At 44.3% G+C, this 20274-nt stretch overlaps 1 pseudogene across 1 annotated transcript in view; it reads left to right on the top strand.

Annotated features, from left to right (window-relative positions):
• Window positions 1-4209: 4209 nt before the first annotated feature.
• LOC311188214 (lathosterol oxidase-like) overlaps window positions 4210-20274 on the top strand; it is a 32608-nt pseudogene continuing 16543 nt past the window's right edge. The window contains exons 1-2 of the transcript in view: window positions 4210-4386; window positions 7785-7851. The product of the transcript in view is annotated as a lathosterol oxidase-like (transcript). The remainder of the gene's footprint in view (window positions 4387-7784; window positions 7852-20274) is intronic.

Genomic DNA, 20274 nt, shown 5'->3' with positions numbered 1-20274 from the left:
ACAGCACTAAGGGGGGATTATAGAGCAAGACAGCTCAAGAATCTAACCTTACACCTAAAACAGCTAAAAAAAGAACAAATGAAACCAAGAGACAGAGAAGGAATAACTCTAAAGCAGAAATAAATGACACAGAAATCAAAGACAGACTGAAAAATCAATGAAACCAAAAACTGGTTCTTGAAAAAAATAGACAAATCTCTTGCTAGGCTCTCAAGGAGGAAAAAAGGAAAAAACAACTCTAATAAATAGAATAAGAAATGAAGGGTAGACGCCACAACAGACATATCAGGAATAGAGAGGATCATAAGATAACACTAAATATCTATATGTCAATAAATTGAATAACCTCAAATAGCCTAGAAGAAACTGACACATTCTTAGAAGTATACAACCTTCTGAGACTGAATCAGGAAGATTCAGAACAAAACAACTACAAGCAAAGACATTGAAACACGCATCAAAAGTTTCCCAAAAAACAAAGTCCAGGAACAGACATTTTCAGTGACTTCTACAAAATCTTTAAAGATGAACTAATACCTGACTTCTCAGCTCTTCAAAAAAGTAGAGGAAGAGGGAATGCTGCCAAACACATCTCATGAGGCCAACATTCCTGTGATACCAAAAGCAGAGAAGGACATCACACAAAAAAAGAAAGCTATACACCTAACATCTATGCAGACCAATATCCCTGATGAACATAGATGCAAAAATCCTCAACAAGACCTTACCAAACCAAAATCCAATATACATTAAAAAGGATCACACAGGTGCCTCCCTGGTGTTAAAGCACAGCACTATGAAGCAATCCGCAGACACCGCAACACCAGTTCAATCCTTGGCCAGGGAGGTGACCCACAAGGCGCAGCAGACCTCTCCTACCTTGCCCGCTGCTCCCCTCAGCTGTGTGTTTCAGTCCATCTGCATGTTATGCTCCCCATTCTGTCTCTGGTAAATCCTCTCACGCCCCATACCTCTGGCTTTTACCCCAATTCTTGTACGCATAAAAAAATAAATCTTTAAAAAAAAGGATCACACATCATGACTGAGTGGGATTTATCTCAGCTACACAAGGATGGTTCAACATTTGAAAATCAATGAGTGAGATTTCAGCTCACACCAGTTAGAATGTCTATTATCAAAAAGTCAAGAAATAATAAATTTTGGTGAGAAATAGGGAATATAAAACCCTGTGCAATGTATTGAATAACTGGTGTGGCCATTTTGGAAAACAATATGGTGGGTTTGCAAAAAATATCAAATAGAATTACAAAATGATCCAGTATTTCCACTTCTGGATATTGACCTGAAGAATATGAAAACACTTCTTCAAAACAAGACATGGCCCCTATTTTCACTGCAGGACTATTTATAATAGCCAACGATTGAAACAACCCAAGTCCTGAACAGATGAATGGATTAACAAAATGTGAGATATATATATATATATATATATGAGATACACACAATGGAATACTATTCAGATATTTAAAAAGATTAAATTTTGTCATTTTCAACACTATGGATAGAATTTGAGGGAATTATGCCAAGTCAAACTGAGAAAGACAGATACCAAAGAATTGTACTCATTTGCGGATTATGAAGGGGGAAAAAGCAATCAAAAAGGAACAAAATGGCAGTCACCAGAGGGAAATGGGTGGAGAGAATAGCTTGGTGGAGGATTATGATTGGACTTTTAGTACTGGGTGTGTGAGAAATTTACAGTTATCAGGGAAGAAGAACCTGTACATCTAACATCTATGAGTGCGTAAATTGTTACTTTAATTTAAAAAATGAAAAGAATAAAAAGTTTCCCCCAGTCTGCTCCTCAGTCAGCACCCTTGACCTGAGGAGGCCTGGGAAGGACAGGACAGGACTGTGCTGTCCTCAGGAGCCCCCTGTACCTCCAAAGAGCCACTTCTCACCTGTGCTGCCCCAGCTTGGCCTGAGCCCCTCCTCTCTCACCTGGACACACACAGACTAGTCTCTCCTGCCACCCCCAGTCTGGGCCCCTTTCACCTGGGAGCTGAACCAGGTCCTGCTCTGTTCACAGCCTGAGAGGGGCTCCCCAGCCCCAGTCACCTGCAGTCCCACAGAGTGACCCCTCCCCAGAGCTCTGACACCCACTCCTGTGTCCCTCCCTCTCCCTCTGCTCCAGCTGACCTTCACCCCCTCTGTCCATGCACATAGGCACCAGCCAGCCCCCTAGAGGCTGTTCCCTCCATGGGCCCTCACCCCCAACCCCCACCCCAGGGCTTTGCTCCCATGCCATCATCTACACTGACCCCTTGATGGATGCAGCTGCCCCCACACACCCCTCCCTCCCCTGCTGCCCAACATGCTCCCTGCCTGTCCCTCCTCTCGCCCCTCTACAGGTGGGAGTGGGGTGGGTTCCTTGTCTTCTGCATGAAAGCAGTTCTCTGAGGATGGGGAATCTCTCTTTTTTGTACACAGCACATAGCATATAATATATAAATACTAGTGGAGTGAAATGAATTAATTACCGACAAGTGTTTCTGATACAAATAAATCAAAAGCCAAAAATGAGGAGAAAGGTGTTTTCACATTTTGGACAGTTGACTTTTTAAAATCCATAAAGCCCTGACTGAGCAATTGCCATCCCTCCCCCTCACTTCATAGCTCAGTGACTGCTCTGAACTGTGTCATCACATGAGTGGTTGGGGAGCACCCCTATCTTTCTAGAGCCACGGCCCCCACACAGCCATCCTTCCTGAAGGAAGAGCTCCCAGAGCCCCTGGGCCCCACCCACCCAAGGGAGACACAGGAACAGAAAGGGACACACTCACTTGGGGATGCCCCAGGGGGCAGCTGGAGGAGGAGGCAGAGCAGAGTTGTCACAGGAGCAGGGCGCCATCTCCTCAGGGATGGGGAGAGACAGGGCAGGAGGCAGCCAGGACCACACAGAGGAGCAGGGCAGCCAGGAGCTCTGGGCTCAGGAGGAAGCAGGGCCCAGGGACCCTCACCAGCAGGAGCAGGGCCCTTTCTGATGACCCCTTAGGCCCTGAGACCAAGGACAGACCTGGCTCCTCTCAGGGCTTCTGAGCCTCTGTGCTGCTAGAGACCATGAGCTTTATTGGAGAAAAATATCCTCCCTTCCCTTCTCACCCCGTGGAACCCAAACCCCAGACATTTTCTGCTCAGAGAACTTGGGCCCAGCACCCGGGCCCAGAGTGCAAATTGCCCTCCCCTCCCCATCATCACCCAGTGACTCCCAGAACAGAGGCCCAGACCCAGGTACCCCGTGAAGGACAGGCCAGCACCTGCTTGTGGTTCTACCTACCTCAGGTGTACTTGAGAAGCCTCAGGACACACGACACTGTCCCCAGGGAGTCAGGGTTCCCCCACAGGCCCCTGTCCTGCTCTGTCTGCTTTTTCAGCTCACCCCAAGGACAGGCCCTCCCCAGCACCGATCTGCCAGGGACAAGGACAAGGTCCTACCCCAAAAACAGCAGGAGCCAGGTCAGATCCCCACTGAGGGATTCATCCTCATCCTCTCTGACCTGCCTTGGGGTGAGGGGCCCAGTGGGACAGAGCAGCAGAGAAGTGAAATGAGCCCTGATGAGAGAAAATACCCCCTGTCTATTAACAGGCAGAATAAGGGGCACCCCAGGACCCCCAAAACCTGCACACTCTAAATGGCTTCTGCCATCTGCCGCACAAAGGCAGAGCACACTCTGAGTGTGAAAGGACACAGGAGAGTCGCCCAGAGAGGAAGGGAAGGGAGGAGAAGAGTTTCTCAACAAAATACCCAGTTTCCTGTCCCCTTATGGGTAACGCCCAACCAAACAGGGTTGCCCCAAAGTGGGGCCATTGCAGCCTGAAATTTGCCACAAGTCTCAGGCACAGTCAGGTGGGGACCCACAGAAGGCGATGAAAGGGGCCAGGCCAGTCTGTGACAACGGGACCAAATGAAAGCACAAACCACGGTCAAGGCTGGTGTCCCCATGGGCCTCCCCCAAGTGTCTCCTTCCACGTCCTCAGCGCTGAGAAGCAAGGGGGGATTCTCCACACACCTCTCTCCTGTGTCATCCCCGCGTCTCTCTCCAGGTGCTCTCTCCCCCACATGCCTGTGTCTTATGGTGGATGCACCTAAAGGACCCTGACATAGGTGGTCTCTGTCCAGAGAGGTCGTGTAACCCCACGCCTTATTCAGAGAAAAGGCAAAATCCTTCCAACATCCTCAATGTCTGCATGAAGTGGGTGCACAGACCCCGTCTCAGTGACCCCTGCTCCAGCCACAAGATAACAGACAACAGACAACCCGATCCTGGGGTGTCTGGGCTGAGGTCGCCCTGCCTGGACAGAGCTTACACAGACACCTGTGGGCATAGAGTGTCCATCAAGTCTTCTCTCAAAGGCACCATCCCGGTAAGGCCCACCTGCCCATGCTAGGAGAGTAGCCCTCTTCCTTGTCCCCACATGCTTTCTCTGGGTCACCTTCCCCACAATTCTTACCCACACCAGGGTGCGTCTGAAAATTCATCTCTAATACCAGATGCCTGTGAGCAGGGATAGCCCTGGGCCTTGGGACAATAGCGGGTGCCTGCACCTGATCCCTGAACATGAAAAAGAACAGGTGTGCTTGAAGAAAAACCCAAAGAAGCAAAATATAAACACAGTGAGGCCTGAGGGCCCAGCCCTGTCTGAGCATAGCCTGATCCAGCCACCCGCAGCCTCCACCCACATCCTGGAGACAGCCACATCCTGGAGACACCCACTGAGACATTCTGAGTCTCAGTGACCACAGGCCCTGCTGGGACAGGTGCTCCTGAAGGACAAGGACAAAGAAGCAGACAGATGACTCCCGAGGAATGACCACATCAAAGCTCACGACATACTGAGCACTAACTGGACACAGGCCCCGTCCCCATCGGCTCCTCACAGCCTCTCCCGCCCCCACCTGCACAGATACAGCACAGCAAGCCTGCAGTTCTGGCTGGTCCTTAGGGCTCCTACTTATTTCCAGTCGAATTTTAGGCATCTTTTCAATTAACACATCAAAAAAACAACCCAGAAAAAAAATATTTTCATGAATGGGTGTCTATTTTCAGTAGGGAAGTGGACATTATTCCTCAGGAAAACACAAAGTACGGGCAGGGATGGAGTCAGCCCCACCTCTGCTGGAGCAGGAAAGTCATCAGGGAGAGACACAGGTCAGTGTGGGGAGGGCCCTGGTGGGCAGGGCTGGGCCAGTCTCCCCACCTCCTCACATTATGCAAATGTGACCCCAGACACATGAGGATGCATTTTGCAGCCAGAGGAACCAGAGGGTCTTACTGAGGGGGTGTTGGTCACATCACTGCTTACACTGTAGAAGGGCAGGTCCCTGGTGCTGTCACTGTAGCACACCCACCCCCGAGCCCACGGACCTCCAGCAGAGCCCACTGCCCCCCCACCCCGCTCTGGAGTCACCCTCCCCCTGCCCCTCTGCCAGCCTCAACCTGCATGCAGACTCCAAGGGTCAGTATGTGTGAGTGTGTGTTAATAGTCATGATCAACTTTTAGTGGTTTCACATGAATAGTGAATAGTTTGCCTTTGCAAACCATGTTTTTCCAACACATATTTGTTAAAACATATGAACGTATTTATTAAATTTTTGGCAGAGGAGGTGGGAAAAAGTGAGGGGAAGATGACAATGTCAAAGCTAATCTTCAGTGACAGGGGAAACACTTGGCCATCGTCTCCCTTCAGAGACACAGATTTATAATTTCAAAACATCTCAAAACTACGGTGCCTCAGTTTACTTTAAAAGACATTAGTGAGGTCCCTCCCTGATGGCGCAAGGGGTTAAGCCTCAGCACTATGAGACTAACCACAGCCACTGCAGCACAAGTTCAATCCCCAGCCAGGGAACTACCTACATGGCACAGCCCACCTCTCCTGTCTCGCCCGCTGCTCCCCTCAGCAGTGTATTTCAGTCAGTCTGCCTGTTCTGTTCCCCACTCTATCTCTGGTGAATCCTCTCACCACCCACACCTCTGGCCTATACCCAAGTTCTTATATGCATAAATAAATAAATCTTTTTTAAAAAATAATACAATAACATGAGAATCAAAAAATCTGTGTCCATCACTGTCTTATGCCTCCAGAGGATAAATTATAAATAGCGCCTATATAAATTCTAATAAAAAGTCCCCAATTTTGAGATCACAATCTAAAATTTTGGCAATCAAAAACTAGTTCAAAACTTAATGGCTGAGCGCCTCCCCGGTGGCGCAGCGGTTAAGCGCTGGGTTGCAAAGCTGCCCGCGGCCTCTGCGACGCCGGTTCGATCCCCGGCTGCTCCCTGGCCACCAGGTGAGGGTCCCACATGGTGCGCAGACCTCTCCTGCCGCCCGCTGCTCCCCTCAGCAGTGTATTTCGGTCCTTCTGCCTGCTCTGCTCCCCGCTCTGGCTCTGGTGAATTCTCTCGCCCTCCCGCGCTTCTGACTGTACCCAGTGCATGTATAAACAAAAAAAAAAAACCAAACAAATAAATAAATAAATAAAACATGCCTCTATTAAAAAAAAAAAAAAACTTAATGGTTGACACTTGTAATCAGGGAAATGCAAATCAAAACTACAATGAGGTTCCATCTTACACCAGTGAGAATGGCACATAATAAAAAAAAAAAAAACTAGTAACAACAAATGTTGGCAAGGTTGTGGAGAAAAAGGAACTCTCCTGCACTGCTGGTGAGAGTGCAAACTGGTCCAACCACTATGGAGAGCTGTGTGGAGATTTCTGGACCTACTAAACATAGAGCTTCCATATGATCCAGCAATTCCACTCCTAGGTATTTACCCAAAGGACACAGAAACATTAATTCCGAAGGGCACCTGCACCCCTATGTTTATTGCAGCACTATTTACAATAGCTAAGCTATGGAAACAACCCAAATGCCCAAAAATAGATGACTGGATCAAGAAGATGTGGTACATATACACCATGGAATATTACTCAGCAATCAAAAAAGATAAATACATGCAGTTTGCAGCAACATGGATGGAGCTAGAAGGGATCATGCTCAGTGAAATAAGTCAGAAAGAAAAAGAAAAACACCGGATGGAATCACTCATAGCAGGAATTTAGAAAACCAAAATAAGAGACCAGGAAAAAGATTAATCAATACAAAGTAAAAATCAAAATCAACAAGCTACTATAAACCAGAGACACACTATGGGTTGGGGGGGGAGGGAGGGTCAGGGAGAGGAAGAACTAGAGTCAAAATAAGGGCGGGTGCAATATGGGGAATATAACCAAATTGAAAATGCGTACATTGTGCAAAGATGAAAACTGATGTAAGAATTATATAAAATATTTTTTAAAAAATCAAAATAAACAAGCAACTATGGACAAGTGACACACTGCGGGGGGTGGGGCAGGGAGAGGAAGGCTTAAAGTCAAAATAAGGGGGGGCGGGCAATTGTATGGGGAATATAACCAAAATGAAAATGCATACATTGTGCAAAAATGAAAAATGATGTAAGAATTATATAAAATAAAAAATATATAATATAAATTTATATAATATAAATTTTAAAAAAACTTAATGGTTGAATTTGAAGCATCATGCCTTATGGTTATAATATTGGGTATCAATACTTTATGTTTCAATGTCTTTATTTTAAAAGGGAAGCTCACAGTATTCAGAAAAAAAAAGAGTAATTGACCTAGTCTACATCAAAAAAGATAAGTTTGCATTTTGATGATTATACCTAAACTTCTCTCAATACAATTCTTTTCCAGAAAAAGCCCCAATTGACTTCTCTCCCCTTGTCCTAGCAAAAATTTCAAGATGACGTCTACCGCCTTATGGGCAAGTTACATAGCAGTACTGAGTTCCTCACAGGTATGTAGGAAATGTATATGATATTAAGTATCTCTGATTTTTCTTGTTTTTCATCAATCTATCTAGTGCTTGCCTAAGAAAGAAAGTTGGTTTATGGGATTATTACAATTATCAACTCTGGAATTAATTTAAAATTCCAGTCCTAAGAAAAACTAGCAGCTACAACTGGTATGTCTCTCTTAAATTTGTTCTTTTGTCATTATTTAAATGGTGGCCAAATTTCATATAAAACTAAGGTTTTACCTAGTTTAACAATGAGAATTTGTTAAATAATTAAAATCACTTTCTCTAAAACCATTGAGCTTTCAGGTTTACTTTTTACTTCTTATTATAAGAAAACTAAAATTTAACGTCATCTCACCAAAAAAAAAATTAAACCAATTAAAACATGCGTTTATGTATGAGTTATCCAGGGTAACAGGGTGGTCCCCAGGAAAAGGGGAGGTTCCAGGTTTCCTGCCTCACCCAAGGGAGGGTGGAGCTGAGCAGGAGAGAAGAAGTTGCAGAGGAGACTGAGGAAGGAAGGTAGTAGGATGGAGCCAGAAGGAGACCTGGAGGAGACACATGGAGCAGAGAGACACATGAAGAAACTGCACTTGCCTTTTGGTCATGGACTGGGTGACAAAGATATGGGTGAGAGGCCCGGGGGGAGGTGACAATGGCAGCTTTTACCTTGGTTTTGATTTTGCTCTTTTCCTCCCAGACTTGTCTGGTTGTTTCTGATCCTTTTCTGTGGGTCCCCACTAGAAGTCGCTTTAGACTTGTGGCAGCTTTCGGGCCTTGCTCTGGGCCAATCCCATCTGGGTGGGCTTTTATTCATGAGGGGCCACGTAACTCTGGGTGCTTGATTTAGAAACTATATTCTTTGTCTTTTCTGTATTTTTCTCTAATTGTATTAAAGTTCCTTTCCATTAAAGGTCTTCTATGGTTTGTCCTGATGTGATGGATGGCAGAACCTATTTAGAGCAGGCAGATTTGGGGGTTCTAGAGGCCCCTCTCCCTGCCCTGTAACACCAGTACAAGGGAATGATAGCATAATAGCTCTTACAATGCCTTCCAATCTAAAAATTAAAAACTACGATGTCATAACTCTAAATGTAAATAAAGTGAGTTGTGTTAAGGAATGTATTTGAAATGGATATGGTGAAGGTATTGGGAAACATTGAGTGTTAAAATAAAATGACTCTTTAAAAAGAAATGGTATAAAAATAGGAAGGCAAAACAAAGTGTTGAAGGTCTGAGAGGTATCTGAAAAAAATGTTAGGTGCTCAAAATCTTTTCCCATCAGCATTGCTGAGCCTCGTCAAAGAAATAGCTCTATTCTTAAAAATCCTTATCACTCTAAGTAATTAACTATTTTATAAAAATCTATAAGTTTGTTAATCCTATGACAACTTCCTTGAGACCAAAAAATTCTAAAATATGAAAGTCTTTAGACATCCTGCAGGAAGTGGGGGAGGGATCAGAGAGCGGGAGGGAGGAGCACAGGGGACTGAGGTGATGGTGCATGGGTGCACTGGGGAAGGAAACTCTATGGGGACTACACCTGGGGGTGGGGGAAGCAAATATTGTTTAAAAATAATCAATGATTTAAAAAATAAAATATATATATATAAAAACAAAAAATAAATAAATTCAATAAAAATAATATTAAAGTCTTTGTCCTAAAAGGACTCCTAATGTTAGGGGGAAAGGATGTCCTGAATAAATTCCATACAGGCTTTGTGGACTCCATCCTCACTCCAGACCAAAGCCATCAAGACACTGGGAGAGCCAAATCCCATCACCACCAAAGGGAGGGTTCCTGGGACCTGAGGGCGGAGTTAAGCAGCCAGGTTTGGTAGAAAAGCAGACATGTGGGCCTTGGGGGTCTCTCTCCTGGCTTCAGGGCTCTTGGCTCTTCACCAGCTCTCAGCGTGCCACTAGGATTCCATTGGGATTTCAGGTCAGCAGAATGGGTAGGACACATTCATGAGTTTATCTCCCTCTTTTTCTCCCTGAGTTTTCCATTTCTTCATTTTCCCTTTCCTTTGTAAATAAACCTTTTATTAACCTTTTGTGTGTGCCTGCAGTTGAGTATTAATAAGTCCCTTTAAAGCGCGCATGAGGACCACAGTCAGGCAATCCGTTTTATATCAGGGTTGCCCTGTAACATTAAGAGCCAATAAAAGTGTTTTCCTTGTAAAAACAAATTGGGTCAATCTGGGTATATTGATAAAAATACATATAACACATTAAATTTTAGTCTTCCTGAGTATTTCCTCTATGGGGACAAGACATCATAACCAAATTCCAAACTAACAGTCCATTGGCTCTTCTAGCCAGTGCTACAAAAGGTAGAAATAATACAGAAGCCCCAGTTTGTCTATTTGACAAATAGACCTTATATTCATGTCTCTAAAAACACCTATTCTGCATTAATTCAAGCCTGGCCCAAACAGGGTAATCTGGTAAACATGTCAAAAAAACTTGATCCATTACCAGTTTTCATTTGTGATGGGATTCCCATCGCTACAATGGCAGATAAAAGGTGTTTTTTAAGTGATAATAGAGGGCCTCCCTGGTAGGAGTTAAGGCACAACCAATGAAGCTGTCTGCAGCCACTGCAGCACAAGCTCTATCCCTGGCCAGATGGCCCAGCAGATCTCCACTGACTTGCCCGCTGCTCCCCTCAGCATTGTATTTCAGTCATTCTGAGACACAGGGCAAGCTAGAAATTAGGCAGTTTTAGGGACAGTGTAGGAGGGGACCTCTGAAGAATTTAGGGAGGCTTCGGAGATAAGGACAACCAAGGGAAAGTAACCAATTCCACTAGGAAAAACAAACATCCCAGGACCAAGGACAACATTGTTAACGCTGGTCCTGGTTTCCTTCAGGTGGTAAAGGGAGGCAGAGATTGGAGAAATGGAGAGTGGTTTAATTTATGGACACATTAGAAGGGCAGCTGTTTAACTTCAATGCAGGGATGTCCATACAGAGGACTGGGCCATAAAGATAAAGATGCAACAAATGGGGAAAGACAAAGTTGTTAGATAAGGAATGTGAAGATCCCCCACTCAGTAGCAAATTAAGTGAGACAGCTGAGAACTAACCAATCACAAAGAGACTGGTGGAGCTTTAGAATAATGAGGGAAAAAAGGGCTATATTCCCTGAGACACGACTCCACTTTGGCTTCCTTGCCCCTCCCAGGCCTGGTTCCCTGGGCTGGGAGTCCCACTTTATTTCTGCTCTTTTTCTCCTCAATAAACTTTTTTCTTTCTATAAACAAACTTGCCTCTTCTAGCTTGCTTGCCTGAGCGTCTGCAAAGTTCCTGCTGCGGCTTTGTGAGACACTAACCCGTGGGGGTCTAGTGGCTGGGGCTCAGCGCTGCCCCTGCAGCCTGGGATCCGTTCCTGGCTGGGAGACTAGGCCTGACAATTCCGGTATCAATTCTGCCCCTGTTCTGCTCCCCACTCTGTCTCTGGTGAGTCCTCTGGCCTGGACCTAGTTCTTCATTAATAAATAAATAAATCTTAAAAAAAAAAAAAAAAAACCCACAACTAATAATGGCCCTGCTTATATCTCCAAAGCCTTTAACTCTTTTCTGCTAGTTTGGAATATTTAACATGCGCCTACAGGACAAACCTCGGTTAGAAGAGCCAATAGGCTTCTTAAAACACACCTTATTAAACAAAAAGTGGGACTCTAGAGAGCAAGTTGTCCCCACGGGAACAAATATATAAAGCTCTATTTACTGTAAACTTCCTAAATCGCAACCCCTCCGCCCTAACAGCTGTGCAGGCATCTCACTCCTGCTGTGAGTCTAGACCTGCGGTTTGCACCGACCCCGCCGCCAGGACCAGACTGGCCGGGCCTGTCCCACCCCTGACCCGGGATGGGGGCGCTGCTGTCTGTCCCCGCAGGCACGGGCTGGGCGCCCTGACCAGGAGTTGGGTCCACCAGGGGTGAACCCCGCTCCGGAGACTCACCCAGCGCCGGCTCCCGCGTCTCCTCACAGCCCCAGGGCGCGGGCGGGGACCTGGGCAGCCGCACCCGCCGGTGCTTCCTGCGCTCCCGGCTGAGCTTGGCTGTTGGCGGGTCTCCGCGGGGTCCATACCTGCCTCTGATGCGCTGAGTCTTTTATTACCCAGGGCCCGACCCTCACCACCTAGGCGGTTTGGGTGGGGACCCCCAAGCTTCCTGGCCGCAGGGCGTGGCGCCTGCAGCAGTTGCTTTCTCCTCACCATCCTGCGCTCCCTAGTTTGTTTTTGTTTTTTTCTCCCTTATGTAGGTGGAGGGAGCCGGTGTCACGGGTGGGGCAGGGGCGCAGGTTCTGCTGCCCCCTCTTCGCGTCCTGTTACCGCAACTTCCCTCTCCCGGCAGTTTGCCGCGTCGCGGGCTTATCTTACCTGTCCCGGTTCTCGCAGGGACCTGCCGCTTTTTCTCCCTATTGATTGTTTTTATGGGAGAGCTCACTCCAGCGTTTCTTTGCGGCCATGTTGATCCGCTGAGGTTCAGGGTTTCAAACACTTGCCCTCACGGCCGCCACCCGGGTGTGAGGAGGGAGGCGGATCTTGTGGGCTCCGAGCAGCATCTGCTCCACCGCCCTGGCTGATCTAAAACAGTTAAGGCGTGAAGCAGAAAAGACTTAAAGGTCACGGGACGCCTGAGACCCCAGAAAATCTGTTCCTCTCAATGCGAGCTCCCATCCCCATAAAATCTCAAGGCCTTACGGTAACGATACGGGAATTGCAGGTTCTCAGGCCCCGTCTCCCACCAGGGATGATCCCAGGCTGCAGGGGCAGCGCTGAGGCCCAGCCACTAGACCCTCATGGGCTGGGGTCTCACGAAGCCACAGTAGGAACTTGGGGACACTCAGGCAAGCAAGGAGAAGAGGCAGGTTTCTTTAGAGAAATAAAAAGCTTATTGAGGAGAAAAGGAAGAGAAATGAAGTGGGACTCCCAGGCTGTGAAACTGTTACAGGGCAGGGAGAGGGGCAGCCCAAACCCCGCAAACATGCCTATTCTAGATAGGTTCTGCCATCCGCCGCATCAACACAAAACATATGAGACTTTAATGGGAAGGAACTTTAATGCAATTAGGAAACAGTACAGGAAAGGCAAAGAATCTAGTTTTTATTTTTTTTTTTTGAGTATTTGAAAGAATATATATTTGTTTCTAGCAAAAAGGGTCATAACTTTTTTTATTGACATATAATTGGTTTACAATACTGTATATGATTCAGGTATAGGATCACACATCTTCAGATGTAAGTTAGAAGACAACCACACTACCAAGGCACCCGTAGTCATCTATCATTGTCTATTGGGCCCTCTCTACCATTTGTTCTCCACTCACTCCTACCCCCTCTAGTTGCCTCAATTTTACAGTCAGATTTCTAGAGTTTGATTTTGTCTCTTTATATTCTTTTTTTTTTTAAAGATGTATTTTTTTTTATTTATTTATTCAATCACTGGGTACAGTCAGAAGTGCAAGAGGGTGAGAGAATTCACCAGAGTCAGAGTAGGGAGCAGAACAGGCAGAAGGACCGAAGTACACTGCTGAGGGGAGCAGCGGGCAGCAGGAGAGGTCTGCGCGCCATGTGGGACCCTCCTCTGGTGGCCATGGAGCAGCCAGGGATCGAACTGGCGCCGCAGAGGTCGCGGGCAGCTTCGCAACCCAGCGCTCAACCGCTGCGCCACCAGGGAGGCCTCTTTATATTCTTTATATTACACATGAATGAAATTATCTGGTCTATAGCTCTTGTTTTAAACACAGCAGAAACTATACTACATGCTCAATATCATTTTAATCAATAATCAAATTAGGAATAGTTTGAAGGATCATTGTTTCATTTAATTCTAGTAATTGTTCTAGAATAATAAGTCTGATATTGTACCTCCTGAGGGTTAAATTTCATTAGATTTGAGGATAAATAGAGTCATTAAATATTACATTTAGCGAGTTTAGCGCTGATTCATCTTTTTAGCTGAATGGTGAATTTTCAATGCTTTTCATTACTGTAAACCTAAGCTATTTCCAGGTAAGAAGAAAATAGTTTTTACATAACTCTTGAAAATGGAGGCTTAAATTTCCAGTTCATTTATTTTTTTAATAATAAATTTTATTGTTATATTCCCCATACAATTGCAGCCCCCCCATTCTGACCCCAATCCCTCCCCTCCCGCCCCCACCCCCCTAAAAGTGTCTCTGGTTCATAGTTTTTTGTTGATTTTGATTTTCACTTTCTTATAGTTATTCATTTTCCTGGTCCCTTATTTAAGTTTTCTAGATTCCTGCTATGAGTGAGACCATCCGGTATTTTTCTTTTTCTTTTTGGCTTATTTCGCTGAGCATGATCCCTTCCAGCGCCATCCATGTTGCTGCAAATTGCATGTGTTTATCTTTTTTGAATGCTGAGTAATATTCCATGGTATATATGTACCACATCTTCTTGATCCAGTCATCTATTTTTGGGCATTTGGGTTGTTTCCAAAGCTTAGCTATTGTAAACAGTGCTGCTATAAACATAGGGGTGCAGGTGTTCTTTGGAATTGATGTTTCTGTGTCCTTTGGGTAAATACCTAGGAGTGGAATTGCTGGATCATATGGAAGCTCTATGTTTAGTAGGTCCAGAAATCTCCACACAGCTTTTCACAGTGGTTGGACCAGTTTGCACTCCCACCAACAGTGCAGAAGAGTTCCTTTTTCTCCACACCCTCGCCAACATTTGTTGTTGCTAGTTTTTTTAATATGTGCCATTCTCACTGGTGTAAGATGGTATCTCATGGTAGTTTTGATTTGCATTTCTGATGACAAGTGATGTTGAACATTTTTTCATATGCCTGTTGGCCATTTGCATTTCCTCTTCAGAGAATTTTCTTTTTAGCTCTTCTGCCCATTGTTTGACAGGATTATTTTCTTTGTTGTTGTTGAGTCTCATCAGCTCTTTGCAGATTTTTGTGATCAGTCCTTTATCATTAGTGTTGTGTGCAAAAATGTTCTCCCAGTCGGTGGGGTTTCTCTTTGTTTTTGTTATTGTCTCTTTTGCTGTGCAGAAGCTCTTTAATTTGATGTAGTCCCAGCTGTTTATCTTTTCCTTCACTATCACTGCTTTGGGTGATGTGTCTGTAAAGATGTCTTTGATGTGCAAATCACGTAGTGTTTCGCCTATATTTCCTTCTATATGTTTTATGGTTTCAGGTCTTATGTCTAGTTCTTTAATCCATTTTGAGTTGATTTTTGTGTATGGTGTGAGGTAGTGGTCAAGCTTCATTCTTTTGCATGTAGCGACCCAGTTTTCCCAGCACCATTTATTGAACAGACTTTCTTTGCTCCAATGCATGGTCTTTGCTCCTTTGTCAAAGATTAGTTGACCATAAATCTGTGGGTTTATTTCTGGATTTTCTATTCGATTCCATTGGTCTGTATGTCTGTTCTTGTTCCAATACCATGCAGTTTTGATGATTACGGCTTTGTAGTATAGTTTGAAATCTGGGAGTGTGATGCCTCCATTCCCTTCTTTTTTTTTCAGGAGAGCTTTAGCTATTCGGGGTTTTCTGTGATTCCATATGAATTTCATCAATAATTGTTCTATTTCTTTGAAGAATGACATTGAAATTTTGATTGGAATAGCATTGAATCTGTATATTGCTTTTGGTAGGATGGCCATTTTTATAATGTTTATTCTTCCAATCCATGAGCAGGGGCTGTCTTTCCATTTCTTTTTTTTTTTTTTTTAACAATTTTTTTTTAAAGCGGCACATATTTTATTTATTTATTTATTTGTGTGTTTTGTTTATACAAGCACTGGGTACAGTCAGAAGTGCGGGAGGGTGAGAGAATTCACCAGAGCCAGAGCGGGGAGCAGAGCAGGCAGAAGGACCGAAGTACACTGCTGAGGGGAGCAGCGGGCGGCAGGAGAGGTCTGCGCGCCATGTGGGACCCTCCTCCGGTGGCCGGGGAGCAGCCGGGGATCGAACCGGCGCCGCAGAGGCCGCGGGGAGCTTCGCAACCCAGCGCTCAACCGCTGCGCCACCGGGGAGGCCCTGTCTTTCCATTTCTTTGTGTCTTCTTCTATTTCTTTTAACAGTGTTTTTTAGTTTTCTTTGTATAGGTCCTTTACCTCTTTTGTTAGATTTATTCCCAAATATTTGATTTTTTTTTTGTTTCAATAATAAAAGGGATGTTTTTTTTTATTTCTTCTTCTTCAGATTTATTGTTTATGTATAGAAAGGTTCCTGACTTTTGCGTGTTGATTTTGTATCCTGCCACTTTACTGAACTGATTGATGAGTTATTAGTTTTTCTGTGGAGTTTTTGGGGTTCTCTATGTATATTATCATCATATCATCTGCAAATAGTGATAGTTTGACTTCTTCTTTTCCTATTTGGATTCCTTGGATGTCTTTCTCTTGTCTTATTGCTCTGGCTAGGACTTCCAGTATTATATTGAAAAGCAGTGGTGAGAGTGGACATCCTTGTCTTGTTCCAGATCTTAATGGAATTGCTTTCACCTTTTCACCATTGAGAATGATACTGGCTGTTGGCTTGTCATAGATGGCCTTTATGATGTTGAGGTACGTTCCTTGTATCCCAAGAATTTCAAGGGCTTTTATCATGAATGGGTGTTGCACTTTGTCGAAAGCTTTCTCAGCATCTATTGATATTATCATTTGGTTTTTATATTTCTTTTTGTTGATGTGTTGAATAACGTTGATTGATTTTCGGATGTTAAACCATCCTTGTGTCCCTGGCATGAATCCTACTTGGTCGTGGTGAATTATCTTATGGATACATTGTTGGATTCTGATAGCTAAAATTTTATTGAGGATTTTTGCATCCGTGTTCATTAGGGAGATTGGCCTGTAGTTTTCCTTTTTTGTGTTGTCCTTGTTTGGTTTTGGTATTAGTGTAATGTTGGCTTCATAGAATGTGTTTGGTATTGTCCCTTCCTTCTCAATTTTTTGGAAGAGTTTGTGAAGGATAGGCACTAATTCGTCTCTGAATGTTTGGTAGAATTCATTTGTAAATCCATCAGGTCCTGGGCTTTTGTTTTTGGGGAAGTTTTTGATTACCATTTCAATTTAGCTGCTTGTAATTGGTCTGTTTAGGTGTTCTATTTCTTCTTTATCTAGCTTTGGGTGATTGTAGAGTTGTAGGAATTTGTCCCTCTCCTCTAGATTGTTGAACTTGTTTCCATATAATTTTCATAGTAGTTACTGGTAATTCTTTTGATTTCTGCTGTGTCTATTGTGATTTCTCCTCTTTCATTGATGATCCTGTTTATTTGTGCTTTCTCCCTTTTTTCCTTTGTGAGCCTGGCTAGGGGTTTGTCTATTTTATTGATTTTTTCGAAGAACCAGCTCTTGGTTTCATTGATCTTTTGGATTGTTTTTTTAGTTTCAATTTCATTTATTTCTGCTTTGGTTTCTATTATTTGCTGTCTTGTACTGGTTTTGGGGTTTTTTGTTGTTCTTTTTCTAGATCTTTGAGCTTCGAGATTAGGTTGTTTCTTTGAGTTCTTTCTTGTTTCTTGATGTGAGCTTCTATTGCTATATATTTTCCTCTTATTACTGCTTTTGCTGCATCCCATACATTTAGGATATTGGTGTCCTCCTTGACATTCAATTCAAATAATTTTTTAATTTCTTCTTTGATCTCCTCATTAGTCCAGTGGTCTTCCAGTAGTGTGGTTTTTAATCTCCATGAGGTAGGAAAGTTCCTTGCCTTCTTTTTATGGTTTATTTCTAGTTTGATGCCTTCATGGTCAGTAAAGATGGTTGGTATGATTTCAATCTTGGTGTATCTGTTGATGTTTGTCTTGTGCCCCAGTATGTGATCGATCATGGAGAATGATCCGTGTGCGCTTGAGAAAAATGTGTACTCTATTTTTTTGGTGTTTAGTGTTCTATAGAGGTCTGTTAAGCCCAAATGCTCTAGGTCCTTATTTAGAGCTTTAGTTTCTTTGCTTATTTTTTGTCTTGTTGATCTATCCATTGTTGATAGTGGTGTGTTGAAGTCTCCCACTACGTATGTGTTTTCTCTGATGTCTGTTTTCAGAGATGACAACAGTTGTCTGATATATTTTGGTGCTCCTTCGTTTGGTGAGTATATGTTAATGAGTGTTATTTCTTCTTGAAGTATTGTCCCCTTGATCATAATGTAGTGACCATTGGGGTCTCTTTTTATTTTTTTGAGTTTGAAATCTGTTTTATCTGATATAAGTATAGCTGTTCCTGCTTTCTTTTTTGGTCCATTTGCTTGTAGGATTGTTTTCCATCCTTTAACTTTGAGTCTATTTTTATCTTTTGTAGCTAAATGTTTTTCCTGGAGACAGCAAAAGGTTGGGTTTTGTTTCTTAATCCAGGCTGCAACTCTGTGTCTTTTTATTGAAGAGTTTAGTCCATTTACATTTAGAGTTAATATTGATATGTTAGCATCTGTATTTGCCACTGTGTTTGTCTTTCCTTCGATTTTATTTTTTTATTATTTTAATAACTTTTTTTTTTTTTTGGCCTTCTTTCGTTGTTATTCGTCCCTCTGATGTTCTGGCTTTGGGACTCCTTGTAATATTTTTTGGAGTGGGGGTTTAGTCGTAATGAAATTCCAGAGTTTCTGTTTGTCTGGGAAGGTCCTTATTCTTTCTTCGTAGAGGAAGGAGAGTTTTGCAGGATAGAGTATTCTTGGTTGACATCTGTTTTCTTGGAGTCTGTTGACTATGTCCCTCCACTCTCTCCTTGCCCGTAGTGTTTCTTCAGAGAAGTCTGATGTCAGCCTGATTGGTTTTCCTTTGAATGTTATCTGTTTCTTCCCTCTTGTCAGCTTCATTATTTTTTCCTTGTCCTGGATTCTTGGGAGCTTTACTATTATGTGTCTTGCTGTATTTTTCCTTTCGTCGTGGAATTTTGGTGTTCTTCTTGCTTCTTGTATATCAATTTTCAGCTCCTTCTTCACATTTGGGAAGTTCTCTCAATTATCTCTTTGAATATTTTCTCTGTTCCTACATCTTTCTCCTCTCCTTCTGGTATTCCTTTAACTCTTATATTTCCTTTCCTCATGGAGTCAGATAGTTCCCGAAGTCTTTCTTTGGTCTTTTTCCTTTGTGCTTCTCTTTCCTTTTCTGTTTTGGATCTTTTTATTTCTGTGTCTTCAAGAGTACTTATTCATTCTTCCATTTCATCTATTCTGCTTTCATTGCTTTTCCCAGAGTTCTTTAGTTCCTCCATTAATTCTTTGATCTCCTGCGTTTCTTTTGCTTCCCTCTTTAGGGACTCAATTTCATTCTTCTGACCATTGTTTTCCCTTTTTAGGGATTCAATTTCCTTCTTCTGATCATTGTTTTCCTTTATGAGTTCTGTCATTTTTTTGATCTCGGCAATTTTAAATTCTCTTTCTGGAAGGTTCAGAAGTTCTTCCAAGTTACTGTCATTGCATTCTGGGGGGTGGTTTTCTTTTTGTGGTGTGCTTTTTTCCTGAGGAGTTGTTAGGTTGCGTGTGGTTCTTCTACTCCCTACTGTCTGTTTTCTAATTTGTAGTATGCATTGGGACACAATGTTGCTGGGACTGGCCGGCATCTTGGGTGAGCTTCTCCGCTCCCCTCTGGCTCCTTCAGGAGTCATCTGTCGGTTTCAAGCAGTCTTTACTGAAGAAAGGTCCCTGTTCTAAAATGCCGGTGTGGGGACACACTCCCCTCTGTGCTTGGTCTGCCCCGGCGGTGGGTTCCCGCTCCCCCTCTGGGTTTGGACTGCAGGCCAGAAGGGGCCAGCCGTGGGCGAGCTTCCCCGCTCACCTCTGGTTCCTGAGGGAGCCTTCTGTAGGCAGTCTTTACTGAAGAAATGTCCCTGTTCTAAAGTGGTGATGCGGGACACACTCCCTGTGCGTCTGGTCTCAGGTACACTCTTCTGTGCACCCGTTCTGCCCTGGCCGTGGGTTCCCGCTCCCCCTGTGGGCTCAGACTGCTGGTCTAAGGGGCCTGGGGTGGGCTAACTTCCCAGCTGGCCACGCTGCTTTCAAGCAGTCTTTTCTGAAGAAAGTTGTTAGTGACTTTTTTTCTGGTCGCTAGGTGGCGCCAGAGTTCTCTCCTGTTGTTCTTGGGGAGCTGCCTTTTTTTCCCCCTGGGACAGGGAACCGAGTGGCAATGGTAGGGAAAACCTCAATGGCTTTGGGGTGCTGTGTCTGCCTTGTGCCTCACCGACGTGGAGGACCCACGCCCCGAATTTTGTGCCCCGGGTCTCAGTTCCAAAGCCCTCAGGTCCAGGACGCGGGCTGTAGCCCAGTTCAGTGGCCGTAGGAATGGCGCCTTTTGCACCCCGCTCCCGTGCCTGGGTGCCTGGTTTCTGATTACTCAGTGAGGGACTTTCACCTCAGTGAGGGGCCCCTGCGCGCGTCTCCCCGCAAGCCTAGGTCGCAGGCGCGGGGACCTGGGCAGCCACGATCCGCGT

This window comes from Talpa europaea (genome assembly GCF_964194135.1).
Source record: "Talpa europaea genome assembly, chromosome: 2".
Lineage (NCBI taxonomy): Eukaryota > Metazoa > Chordata > Mammalia > Eulipotyphla > Talpidae > Talpa > Talpa europaea.
This window is presented reverse-complemented; position numbering and strand designations above follow the sequence as displayed.